Raw genomic sequence first — 14,393 nt, 5'->3', positions numbered from 1 at the left:
ATGAACTTTTCAAATGTTTCAGACTTATGTTTCATCAATTAGATATACCCATATCTGCTCAAATCATCTGTGAAGGTTAGAAAATAACGATACCCGTCGCGAGCCTCAACACTCATCGGATCGCATACATCAGTATGTATTATTTCCAATAAGTCAGTTGCTCGCTCCATTGTTCCGGAGAACGGAGTCTTAGTCATCTTGCCCATAAGGCATGGATCGCAAGCATCAAGTGATTCACAATCAAGTGATTCCAAAAGCCCATCAGCATGGATTTTCTTCATGCGCTTTACACCAATATGACCTAAACGGCAGTGCCACAAATAAGTTGCACTATCATTATTAACTTTGCATCTTTTGTCTTCAATATTATGAATATGTGTATCACTTCGATCGAGATCCAACAAACCATTTTCATAGGGTGTATGACCATAGAAGGTTTTATTCATGTAAACAGAATAACAATTATTCTTTGACTTAAATGAATAACCGTATTGCAATAAACATGATCAAATCATATTCATGCTCAACGCACACACCAAATAACACTTATTTAGGTTCAACACTAATCCCGAAAGTATAGGTAGTTTGCAATGATGATCATATCAATCTTGGAACCACTTCCAACACACATCGTCACTTCACCCTCAACTAGTCTCTGTTTATTCTGTAACTCCTGTTTCGAGTTACTAATTTTTAGCAACTGAACAAGTATCAAATACCCAGGGGCTACTATAAACACTAGTAAGGTACACATCAATAACCTGTATATCAAATATACCCTTGTTCACTTTGCCATCCTTCTTATCCACCAAATACTTGGGGCAGTTCCGCTTCCAGTGACCAGTCCCTTTGCAGTAGAAGCACTCAGTTTCAGGCTTAGGTCCAGACTTGGGCTTTTTCACTTGAGCAGCAACTTGCTTGCCGTTCTTCTTGAAGTTCTCCTTTCTTCCCTTTGTGCCTTTACTTGAAACTAGTGGTCTTGTTAACCATCAACACTTGATGCTCTTTCTTTATTTTTACCTTCATCGATTTCAGCATCGCGAAGAGCTCAGGAATTACTTTCGTCATCCCTTGCATATTATAGTTCATCACGAAGTTCTAGTAACTTGGTGATAGTGACTAGAGAATTCTGTCAATTACTATTTTATCTGGAAGATTAACTCCCACTTGATTCAACCAATTGTAGTACCTAGACAATCTGAGCACATGCTCACTGTTTGACCTATTCTCCTCCATCTTGTAGGCAAAGTACTGTCAGAGGTCTCATACCTCTCGACATGGGCATGAGTATGAAATACCAATTTCAACTCTTGGAACATCTTATATGCTCCGTGGCGTTCAAAACATTTCTGAAGTCACGGTTCTAAGCCGTAAAGCGTGGTGCACTTAACTATCAAGTAGTCATCATACCGAGCTTTTGTCAAAACGTTCATAATGTCTGCATCTGCTCCTGCAATAGGTCTGTCACCTAGCGATGCATCAAGGACATAAAGTGCAGCAACGAGGATAATCCTCAGATCACGGAGCTAGTCCGCATCATTGCTACGAACATCTTTCAACATAGTTTTTCTCTAGGAACATATCAAAAATAAACGGGGACCAACATCGCGAGCTATTGATCTACAACAAGATATGCTAATACTACCAGGACTAAGTTCATGATAAATTAAAGTTAAATTAATCATATTACTTAAGAACTCCCACTTAGATAGACATCCCTCTAATCATCTAACTGATCACATGATCCAAATCAACTAAACCATAACCGACCATCACGTGAAATGGAGTAGTTTTCAATGGTGAACATCACTATGTTGATCATATCTACTATATGATTCACGCTCGACCTTTCGGTCTCAGTGTTCCGAGGCCATATCTGCATATGCTAGGTTCGTCAAGTTTAACCCGAGTATTTTGCATGTGCAAAACTGGCTTGCACCCGTTGTAGATGAACGTAGAGCTTATCACACCCGATCATCACGTGGTGTCTCGGCACGACGAACTTTGGCAACGGTGCATACTTAGGGAGAACATTTTTTCTTGAAATTTAGTGAGAGATCATCTTATAATGCTACCGTCAATCAAAGCAAAATAAGATACATAAAGGATATACATCACATGCAATCAATATAAGTGATATGATATGGCCCTCATAATCTTGTGCTTTTGATCTCCATCTCCGAAGCACCGTCATGATCACCATCGTCACCGGCGCGACACCTTGATCTCCATCATAGCATGGTTGTCGTCTCGCCAACTATTGCTTCTACGACTATCGCTACCGCTTAGTGATAAAGTAAAGCAATTACAGGGCGATTGCATTGCATATAATAAAGCGACAACCATATGGCTCTTGCCAGTTGCCGATAACTCGGTTACAAAACATGATCATCTCATACAATAAAATATAGCATCATGCCTTGACCATATCACATCACAACATGCCTTGCAAAAACAAGTTAGACATCCTCTACTTTGTTGTTGCAAGTTTTACGTGGCTGCTACGGGCTGAGCAAGAACCGTTCTTACCTACGCATCAAAACCACAACAATAGTTCGTCAAGTTAGTGCTGTTTTAACCTTCTCAAGAACCGGGCGTAGCCACACTCGGTTCAACTAAAGTTGGAGAAACCGACACCCGCCAGCCACCTGTGTGCAAAGCACGTCGGTAGAACCAGTCTCGTGTAAGCGTACGCGTAATGTCGGTTCGGGCCGCTTCATCCAACAATACCGCCGAACCAAAGTGTGACATGCTGGTAAGCAGTATGACTTGTATCACCCACAACTCACTTGTGTTCTATTCGTGCATATAACATCTACGCATAAACCTGGCTCGGATGCCACTGTTGGGGAACGTAGTAATTTCAAAAAAAATCCTACGCACACACAGGATCATGGTGATGCATAGCAACGAGATGGGAGATTGTGTCCATGTACCCTCGTAGACCGAAAGCGGAAGCGTTAGCACAACGCGGTTGATGTAGTCGTACGTCTTCACGATCCGACCGATCCAAGTACCGAACGTACGACACCTCCGAGTTCAGCACACGTTCAGCTCGACGGCGAACTCCGATCCAACAGAGCTTCATGGGAGAGTTCCGTCAGCACGACGGCGTGATGACGGTGATGATGTTGCTACCGACGCAGGGCTTCGCCTAAGCACCACTACGATATGACCGAGGTGGAATATGGTGGAGGGGGGCACCGCACACGGCTGGAATAGATCAATAGATCAACTTGTGTGTATAGAGGTGCCCCCTGCCCCCGTATATAAAGGAGCAAGGGGGGAGGCGGCCGGCCAGGAGGAGTGCGTGCCAAGGGGGAAGTCCTACTCCCACCGGGAGTAGGACTCCTCCTTTTCCTTGTTGGAGTAGGAGAGGGAAGGAAGGGAGAGAGGAGGAGAAGGAAAAAGGGGGCGCCGCCCCCCTCCTTGTCCAATTCGGACTAGAGGGGGAGGGGGCGCGCGGTTGCCCTGGCCGCCCCTCCTCTTCTCCCACTAAGGCCCATGAAGCCCAATTAACTCCCCAGGGGGTTCCGATAACCTCCCGGTACTCCGGTTTTTCTCCGAAACCACTCGGAACACTTCCGGTGTCCGAATATAGTCGTACAATATATCGATCTTTATGTCTCGACCATTTCGAGACTCCTTGTCATGTCTGTGATCATATCCGGGACTCCGAACTACCTTTGGTACATCAAAACACAAAAACTCATAATACCGATCGTCACCAAACTTTAAGCGTGCGGACCCTACGGGTTCGAGAACTATGTAGACATGACCGAGACATGTCTCCAGTCAATAACCAATAGCGGAACCTGGATGCTCATATTGGCTCCTACATATTCTACGAAGATCTTTATCGGTCAAACCGCATAACAACATACGTTGTTCCCTTTGTCATCGGTATGTTACTTGCCCAAGATTCGATCGTCGGTATCTCAATACCTAGTTCAATCTCGTTACCGGCAAGTCTCTTTACTCGTTCCGTAATACATCATTCCGCAACTAACTCATTAGTTACAATGCTTGCAAGGCTTATAGTGATGTGCATTACCGAGTGGGCCCAGAGATACCTCTCCGACAATCGGAGTGACAAATCCTAATCTCGAAATACGCCAACTCAACAAGTACCTTCGGAGACACCTGTAGAGCACCTTTATAATCACCCAGTTACGTTGTGACATTTGGTAGCACACAAAGTGTTCCTCCGGTAAACGGGAGTTGCATAATCTCATAGTCAAAGGAACATGTATAAGTCATGAAGAAAGCAATAGCAACATACTAAACGATCAAGTGCTAAGCTAACGGAATGGGTCAAGTTAATCACATCATTCTCCTAATGATCTGATCCCGTTAATCAAATGACAACTCATGTCTATGGCTAGGAAACATAACCATCTTTGATCAACGAGCTAGGCAAGTAGAGGCATACTAGGGACATTCTGTTTGTCTATGTATTCACACATGTATCAAGTTTCCGGTTAATACAATTCTAGCATGAATAATAAACATTTATCATGATATAAGGAAATAAATAATAACTTTATTATTGCCTCTAGGGCATATTTCCTTCACCTACGAACTATGAGGAAGCAATGATGAGCCTAGATTCCGTGAAATGGCTTGAGGCCACGAAATCTGAGATGGGATCCATGTATAAGAACAAAGTGTGGACTTTGATTGACTTGCTCGATGATCGGTGAGCCATTGAGATTAAATGGATCTTCAAGAGCAAAACGGACGCTGATAGTAGTGTTACTATCTACAAAGCTAGAATTGTCGTAAAAGGTTTTCGACAAGTTCAAGGTGTTGACTACGATGAGAGTTTCTCACTCGTATCTATGCTTAAAGTCTGTCCGAATCCTGTTAGCAATTGTCGCATTTTATGAAATTTGGCAAATGGATGTCAAAACTACATTCCTTAATGGATTTCTTAAAGAAGAGTTGTATATGATGCAACCAGAAGGTTTTGTCAATCCGAAAGATGCTAACAAAGTGTGTAAGCACCAGTGATCCATTTATGGACTGGTGCAAGCATCTCGGAGTTGGAATGTACGCTTTGATAGTGTGATCAGAGCATATAGTTTTATACAGACTTGCGATGAAGCCTGTATTTACAAGAAAGTGAGTGGGAGCACTACAGCCTTTCTGATAAGTATATGTGAATGACATATTGTTGATCGGAATTAATGTAGAATTTTCTGGAAAGCATAAAGGAGTATTTGAAAGGACTTTTTCAAAGAAAGATCTCGGTGAAGCTGCTTACATATTGAGCATCAAGATCTATAGAGATAGATCAAGGCACTTGATAAGTTTTTTCAGTGAGTACATACCTTGACAAGTTTTTGAAGTAAGTTCAAAATGGAACAGTCAAAGAAGGAGTTCTTGCCTGTGTTGCAAGGTGTGAAGTTGAGTAAGACTCAAAGCCCGACCACGGCAGAAGATAGAGAGAGAGAATGAAAGTCATTCCCTATGCCTCAACCATAGGTTCTATAAAGTTTGCCATGCTGTATACCAGATCTATTGTATACCCTGCCCTGAGTTTGGCAAGGGAGTACAATAGTGATCTAGGAGTAGATCACTGGACAGCGGTCAAAATTATCCTTAGAGGACTAAGGAAATATTTCTCAGTTATGGAGGTGATAAAGAGTTCGTCGTAAAGAGTTACGTCGATGCAAGCTTTGACACCGATCTGGATGACTCTAAGTCACAATCCGGATACATATTGAAAGTGGGAGCAATTAGCTAGAGTAGCTCCGTGAAGAGCATTGTAGACATAGAAATTTGCAAAATACATACGGATCTAAATGTGGCAGACCCATTGACTAAACTTCTCTCACAAGCAAAACATGATCACACCTTAGTACTCTTTGGGTGTTAATCACATGGCGATGTGAACTAGATTAATCACTCTAGTAAACTCTTTGGGTGTTGGTCACATAGCGATGTGAACTGTGGGTGTTAATCACATGGTGATGTGAACTATTGATGTTAAATCACATGGCGATGTGAACTAGATTATTGACTCTAGTGCAAGTGGGAGACTGAAGGAAATATGCCCTAGAGGCAATAATAAAGTTGTTATTTTATATTTCCTTATATCATGATAAATGTTTATTATTCATGCTAGAATTGTATTAACCGGAAACTTGATACATGTGTGAATACATAGACAAAACAAAGTGTCCCTAGTATGCCTCTACTTGACTAGCTCGTTAATCAAAGATAGTTAAGTTTCCTAACCATAGACATGTGTTGTCATTTGATGAACGGGATCACATCATTAGGAGAATGATGTGATGGACAAGACCCATCTGTTAGCTTAGCACTATGATCATTTAGTTTATTGCATTTGCTTTCTTCATGACTTATACATGTTCCTATGACTATGAGATTATGCAACTCCCGAATACCGGAGGAACACTTAGTGTGCTATCAAACGTCACAACGTAATTGGGTGATTATAAAGATGCTCTACAGGTGTCTCCGATGGTGTTTGTTGAGTTGGCATAGATCAAGATTAGGATTTGTCACTCCGATTGTCGTTGAGGTATCTCTGGGCCCTCTCGGTAATGCACATCACTATAAGATTTGCTAGCAATGTGACTAATGAGTTAGTTGCGGGATGATGCATTACAGAACGAGTAAAGAGACTTGCCGGTAACGAGATTGAACTGGTATGGTGATACCGACGATCGAATCTCAGGCAAGTAACACACCGATGACAAAGGGAACAACGTATGTTGTTATGCGGTTTGACCGATAAAGATCTTCGTAGAATATGTAGGAGCCAATATGAGCATCCAGGTTCCGCTATTGGTTATTGACCAGAGATGTGTCTCGGTCATGTCTACATAGTTCTCGAACCCGTAGGGTCCGCACGCTTAACGTTCGATGATGATTTGTATTATGAGTTATGTGATTTGATGTACCGAAGGTTGTTCGGAGTCCCGGATGAGATCACGGACATGACGAGGATTCTCGAAATGGTCAAGACATAAAGTTCGATATATTGGATGGCTATATTCGGACATCGGAAAGGTTCTGAGTGATTCGGGTATTTTTCGGAGTACTTGGGAGTTACGGGAATTCACCGGGAGAAGTAATGGGCCTTATTGGGCTTTAGTGGAGAGAGGGGAGAAGGGCCAAGAGGTGGCATGCGCCTCCCCCCTGCCCAAACCGAATTGGACAAGGGGTGGGGGCGCGGCCCCCCTTTCCTTCTCCCTCTCCCTATCTTTCCTTCTCTCCTACTCCGAATAGGAAAGAGGAGGGGAATCCTACTTGGACTAGGGAGTCCTAGTAGGATTCCCCACACCTGGCGCGCCCCCTCGGTCCGGCCACCTCTTCCCTCCCCTCCTTTATATACGTGGCCAGGGGCACCCCAAGGACACAAGTTATTCTTAGCCATGTGCGGTGCCCCCCTCCACAGTTTTACACCTCGGTCATATCGTCGTAGTGCTTAGGCGAAGCCCTGCGCTGGTAACTTCATCATCACTGTCACCACGCCGTCATGCTCACGAAACTCTCCCTCGGCCTCAACTGGATCAAGAGTTCGAGGGACGTCACCGAGCTGAACGTGTGCAGATCGCGGAGGTGCCGTGCGTTCGGTACTTGGATCGGTTGGATCACGAAGACGTTTGACTACATCAACCGTGTTACTAAACGCTTTCGCTTTCGGTCTACGAGGGTACGTGGACACACTCTCCCGCTCGTTGCTATGCATCACATAGATAGATCTTGCGTGATCGTAAGGAAAATTTTGAAATACTGCGTTCCCCAACACATTTTTTCTAAACACATTCAACATTTTTTAATGCTTGATTAAGTTTTTAAAATAGTTTTTTGACATTTTTTCAAATGCTTGCTTAACATTTTTATGTACATGATAAAAAAATTTCATCAGTTTTTAATGTATTGTAAATATTGTTTTATATAATTTAACATTTTCCAAATGCTTGATTAACATTTTTCAAACACTTTTTCGACATTTTTTTAAATGCTAGTTTAACATTATTCGAATACATGATCAAGTTGTTTCATACTTATTTGTTTTATATACTTTTTTGTATACATGATAAACATTTTATGTATACACGTTTAACATTTTTCAAATACTTGCTTAACATTTTTCAAATGTTTAACGTAGAGTTATTTTTGTATTATATTTATTTAGAATATTTGAAAGTATAAGAAAATTAAAAAAAGAAAGCAAAAAAGTATAAAATGAGTCTCTTGTTCCTGTGCGCCTGGGCTAGCCCAATTTGCTCCACCCTTCAGCGAGTATTGTATCATCTGTTGTTGGTTCATTTGACCCTGGATTAATATTGATATGATTGCTATATAGGAACATTATTACTCTCTCTGGTCCATATTGCTTGTCTTAGATTTGTCTAGATACGATGTATCTAACACTAATGTGTGTCGAGATATAGACAAGTAATATGGATCAAAGGGAGTAATACAGTATTGAAAACATACGAACAATATACGCACCTATAAATTTGATGGTGGTATCCATTTCATGCAAGCGTCGGAAATGTATATGATAGGCTCAAAATTTGTATCCTTATTTAGAATGATATTAATATGTTTTCCATATTAGAATAATTATATAATATAGACAATATATGAATATTATACATGCCTATGGCATTTGGTGTTCGTATCCATTTTATACATGCAAGAAAATGAAGCAACCATGTACTGACTATATTATGTTAATAGTCTTATTATATGGTATATGCTCCATCCGGCCCAAAATTCTTGTGTGTGAACCATGTATGCAAGACAAATGAAGCAACCCTTACATATGAAAGAGGAAATCTATTGTGTGCGACCATACATACTCATCCGTCCCGAAATTCTTGTTTTAGATTTGTCTAAATACAAATGTGTCTAGTCACGTTTTAGTGTTGGATACATTTGTATTTAGGTAAATCTAAGACAAAATTTTTGGGTCCTAGTTCTTGCAATCTTTTATTGGAACTTGCTAAAATCTACAACTTCAATGACTATTCAGTGCAGGCTAGTATGAAAGAGAAGTTTGCAGTCCAAGCTGCTATTGACTGACAAATGACATCCAGGTTTCTGCATAAGTAGTTGCTGAACTTGTGTGTTCTTGGATGTACACTTGTATTTCGATGACTTCCAATTCTTGTATGCTAATTTCAAATGCATTTGTATGCCAAGAAGATATATCTGATCAATGTAACCTACTGATGTGTGTATGTCTAAATTTGTTGTGGAATGGATCAGCTATGGGAAATGTATTTTTACAAAAAAAAATTGTCGATCCAGTTCTTATTTTCCCGTCGGTTGTGCCCTCACAGGGTTGTTACATTTTTTCCTGTCGGTCATGAACCCTCAGAGAAATCGGTTAAACCGACAGGAATAGTTTTCCTGTCGGGAGGCTCACAGGCATTTTTCTGTTTCCCTGTCAAGCTATCCCTGTTGCTTTCCCTGACAGTTTCCCTTATTTTTCTGTCGGTATTTGGCCCACAGAAATATTCGCGTTTCTGGTAGTGTGAGGTTGGTGGAGAGTCGACTGGTGTGCGGACATTCTCACTACGGAAGCTCTGCCGCTTAGATCTGGTCTATCCCTGGAGCAACTGGAAGGATGTAATTGACTTGTCATTAATTCCGATAACTTGGAGGCCATTGATACCATGAGTAATGGAGGACGGTAGGTAGGAGTGGCGGCGACTATTTTTTATGATTGCTATTTTATTGCTTGTGATTTTCTTATTTCTGGGTTCGAACATTGTAATAAAAAGAAAACAAGGTTGCTAATGAGCTTGCTAGATTGACTAGATTTTCTACTACTGTTGATTGGTTTGAGGAGCCCTTAAATGAAATTGTACCATTCCTCATAAACGATGTATCAGTTGTTTCGATTGAATAAAGTTAGTACGTTTTTTTAAAGAAGTTCCGACCAAGTGACCGTGAGAGATTTCATGCATATTCGATATTGGATTGCAACATGATTGAATGATGTTTAGTAGACTTTACATAAACATTTGACGTTGGGTCAATTCGGTGTAATAGGTTTCACCTTATCATTTAGGTTTTACACCATTCTAAAAAATCTGTCTTGCCACTTTCATGTTGAAACCAGACTTGTAAAACACACAATGTTTATAATCAAGTCATTACATTCCATCATGTTTTGTATAGATTTGTTTGATTCAAATTATCATTGTTTTCAAGTGTTTATTTATATTGTTCGTTTCCCAAAAACCTTCTCCATGGTTTCCTCCAAAAGGGTGAAAATTTGAAGTTATTACAAACAAATATGACCATTGGCATTTCAAGTTGTGTAAAGTGCATTTTTCGTCCCTCAACTTATCGCAAAGTGTGGCTTTCGTCTTTGAACTTTTTTTTTCGTGCAACCTTCATCCCTCAACTCTTCGTACCAGGTATAGTTAGTCCCTGACAATGGTATTCCTCAGTCAAACCTGGGTTTGCCCTTATCTGACATGGTTTTGGCTAAAACATCACCATAAGATGCTGTAGGGCCACATATCACCAAGAAAGTCAGGGTGAGGATAGGTGGCAGATTGTGTCTAAATCGATAGGGGGGAGGAGCACAGTTCGTCGTTGCCTACAGGCCTCCGCCGAGATGAGGTTTAATACCAAACCCTCGATTTTTTGAACATAATGATATTCATGATGAAGGCACCATTCTCACCGGAAATTATTGGAGCGATGACAAGGAGGATCTAGTGGCCGTGGTAGCTAGTTCGTGAGAGAGGAAGAGTGTGGCGAGAGACAAAGAGAGGGTAAAGGGGATCATCTAGGAATGAAGAAGAAGAAGAAGAAGAAGAAGAAGAGGAGAGATGCCATGTCATCCTATTGTACCATACGCTGATGATGTGATCAAAACCATGGCATGAAAAGTCAAAAAACGGATTTGGCCAAGGTATTCTTTTGTTAGGGACTAATCCTACCCGATATTAAGAGTTGCAGGACAAATGTTGCACCAAGATATGGTCAAACTGGGTTTGACCAAGGAATACCACTGTCGACTAACTATACCTAGTATTAAGAGTTTAGGGATGAAAGTTACACCAATAATAAGTTCAGGGACGAAATCCATGCTTTGTGATAAGTTGAGGGACAAAAAAAATGCACTTTACTCTTTCAAGTTTCACTATGAAACTGTTTTTGAACATATTTTGTTTCAATCATGTTCCACCATATTTCAAAATTGTCTCGACCAAATTTCCGAAAATTCATTACAACCAAAATTTTCATATACATCTAAACATGTACAGTGGCATAAATCAGGATGAATAGTGGTAAGGGAATCATGTAGGCAGACACACACAATTATTCAAAGGGACCCCTTATTCAAAGGGTATGCAAAGGCTAGCATTTTCATATAGCAGTACTTCATTGCTTCATTTCCAGTGTACAGGCAAATATAAAGATTTAGTTTCTATGATAGTGGAACCTGATCCAATTTGGATTGTATGGAAAATATAAATAAAACTTTGTGATTATACAGTGGTTGTTCACTTACACAAAAAGCATGGTGCTTTCCATTGGAGAAATCAGAAATACATCAAAGCATACACCAACTCCTTCACTATACCAAGAGTATGTAGTCTCTTTATAAACGAGGATACCCTAGCTGTCCCAAATATCAAGATTATATACATTACATGAAGACAAACCGAACCCACCGACCAACTGCTAATATACAGAGGAACAAAGCTAACTTCCTTGATTATACTAAGAATCATGTTGATATTCACATAGTAGCAAGTTGTGTAGAGAAATTTTATATGAGAATCACCCCAAAAACATCGATGGCAACAATCCGCTTTTCTGCAAATGTTTCCAGGTACTTTAGATTTTTTTTGAAGAAATCACTTGGTCTTCCACCACATGAATGTAGACACCTATGACATCTGGACCTGGCCATGTCCCTACAGCATATGTAGCAAAGGACTCACTATGTTTCAATGCATAAGAAGTAGTATCTATACACGGAACTGGCATAAAATAGTACGAGGAAAAGTTGCTACTTGATGAAACAGAGAACCTATCATGTCAACTGCGCAAACTAGTACCTGCTCAAGGGTTAATCCAATGAAACTTGTATGCAAAGAAGTGTGGGTTTCTATATAGTTTGTGTAACACAATATAATGATTGCATATGCAGGAAAGGAGGACTCCACTAGAAATCTGTACTGAACACATAGTGTGGAACCAATCAAAATAGTATTATCTCAACATTAACGTTGAACCAAACTGAAGTTCAGGAACCTTACCATGGTTTTCTATTTGTTTGCTGATGTTGTACACTGCTTAACATATCCTAGAGAGCACAAATCTCAGAATTTACATGGCAGATCTGTATGATAAGTTCAGAAACTTTAATATATCTAAACGGTAAATTTAGAAACCTTAATAGATCTGAATGGTAAGTTCGGAAACTTTTACCATGATTTTTTCCCTAGATCAAGCAAGTGCTGGCAATGCATAATTTACAGGGCAACCAACATCTGAACAAATTTCATCATCAAATCTACACTAGCGGAGTTGGAGCTGTTAAACACAATATCTTGTGTAGCGTGACAGACTAGGATTGTGTAGCGTGACAGCTTAGGAGAGGATATAAACTTGTGCGGCATGGTTAGGTAGTTAGATGGGATAACTCAACTATGTAACCATATACTCTTATCTCTATCTTTCTTCTCCCACAAGTTGTAATCTCCAACTGTATGCGCTATCTAGGGAGGTGCGCCCCTGCCTATAAACATGCAGCGTGTCCCCTCTCGATGAGGTAAGACGCTTTCGCCTAACGCACATGGTAATCAGAGCCTCCTCTTCCTAAACCCTGGCTTTTGATCTCCATTAGTGCTAGCCCTCCAGTGCCGTCTAGTCGAACCTAAGTGGTCAGGTAACGGAGAAGCTCTCCCAGACGAACTACGTCTTGTGGCGAACCCAGATCATGCCGCAGCTAAGTGGAGCTGGGCTCTTCGGCTACGTCGATGGCACCATGCCAGAACCGACGCGCCTCCTCGTCTCCAAGGACAAGGATGGGAAGGAATCTTCCGAGCCCAACCCTCTCCACCCCATCTGGGTCAAGGAGGACCATCAGGTGTTGGCTACCTGCTCAACAACCTCACCAAAGAGGTGCTGATCACGGTGACCGCAGTCACCACCGCCCATGCTCTCTGGACGATGCTGGCAGGTATGTTCTCCTCGCAGTCCTTGAGCCGCCTCAACAACATCCGCACTGCCTTGATCAATGCGCAGAAGGGCACCCAGTCCGTCGCCACCTACTTCGCCTCCATGTGGGGCCTCGCTGACGAGCTCGCTGTGGCCGGGAAGCCCATACAAGACGACGAGATGATCTCCTACTTGCTGCATGGGTTGGACATGGACTACTAGTCCCTCATCTCCACCCTCAACGCCCGCGTCACGCCGGTCTCCCTCGACGAGCTCTACGCCATGCTGAGCAATTTTGATCAGCGTGTCGCTCAGTTCCACATCACCGGCGGTGGCTTCAAGTCATCGGCGAACGCGGCGACCCATGGGCGCGGCGGATCCTCCTCTCGTTATCGGAGTCCTCCTCGTTCCAAGGGCAAGCAAGGCGACAGCAACTCCGGTTCTTGCAGCGGCCGCCCCTCCTCCACCAACAACAGGGGCGGCGGCGGCGGCTCGGGCAAGTCCCGTCCCGATGCGGTCCGCTGCCAAATCTGCGGAAAACCTGGTCACACGGCCAGGGACTGCTGGTACAGGTTCGACGAGGACGAACCTTCATCTGAAGATGATGACAAAGTCACTGCCGCCGCTGAAGGGTCATACGGCGTCAACACCAACTGGTACCTCGACAGCGGCGCGACCAATCACCTCACAGGGGAGCTTGAGAAGGTAACCCTCCGTGAGAAGTATCACGGGAAGGACCAGATTCACACCGCCAGTGGTGCAGGTAAGAGTATACGTCACGTTGGTCATTCGGTTATACGTACTCCTTCTCGTAACATTCATCTCCGCAAAATTCTGCATGTCCCTAGTGCCAACAAAAATCTTCTCTCCGTTCATCGCGTCACCATTGACAATCATGTGTTCATTGAATTTCATCTTTTTTTTCTTTTTGATTAAGGATCAGGCCATGAGGAAGGTACTGTATCGAGGTAGATGCGTTCGAGGTCTTTAGCCGTTGATTCCGGAGCTTAGAAGATTAAATAAAGAAGCCTATGGTGTTGTCAAACTCTCTTCAACATGTTGGCACGGTCGTCTAGGGCATGCTTCCTTTACACTTGTTGAACGTTTGCTTAAGAAAAATAAGCTCCCGTTTGTTGGTGAGCGTAATATTGAGACCATTTGTGATTCTTGCCAAAGAGCAAAAAGTCATCAGTTACCCTATCCTATTTCCACAA

The sequence above is a fragment of the Triticum aestivum genome, chromosome 7D, assembly GCF_018294505.1.
Source record: "Triticum aestivum cultivar Chinese Spring chromosome 7D, IWGSC CS RefSeq v2.1, whole genome shotgun sequence".
In the NCBI taxonomy this organism is placed as follows: Eukaryota; Viridiplantae; Streptophyta; class Magnoliopsida; order Poales; family Poaceae; genus Triticum; species Triticum aestivum.
The sequence above is the reverse complement of the archived record's forward strand: the minus strand, read 5'-3'. Positions refer to the sequence as shown.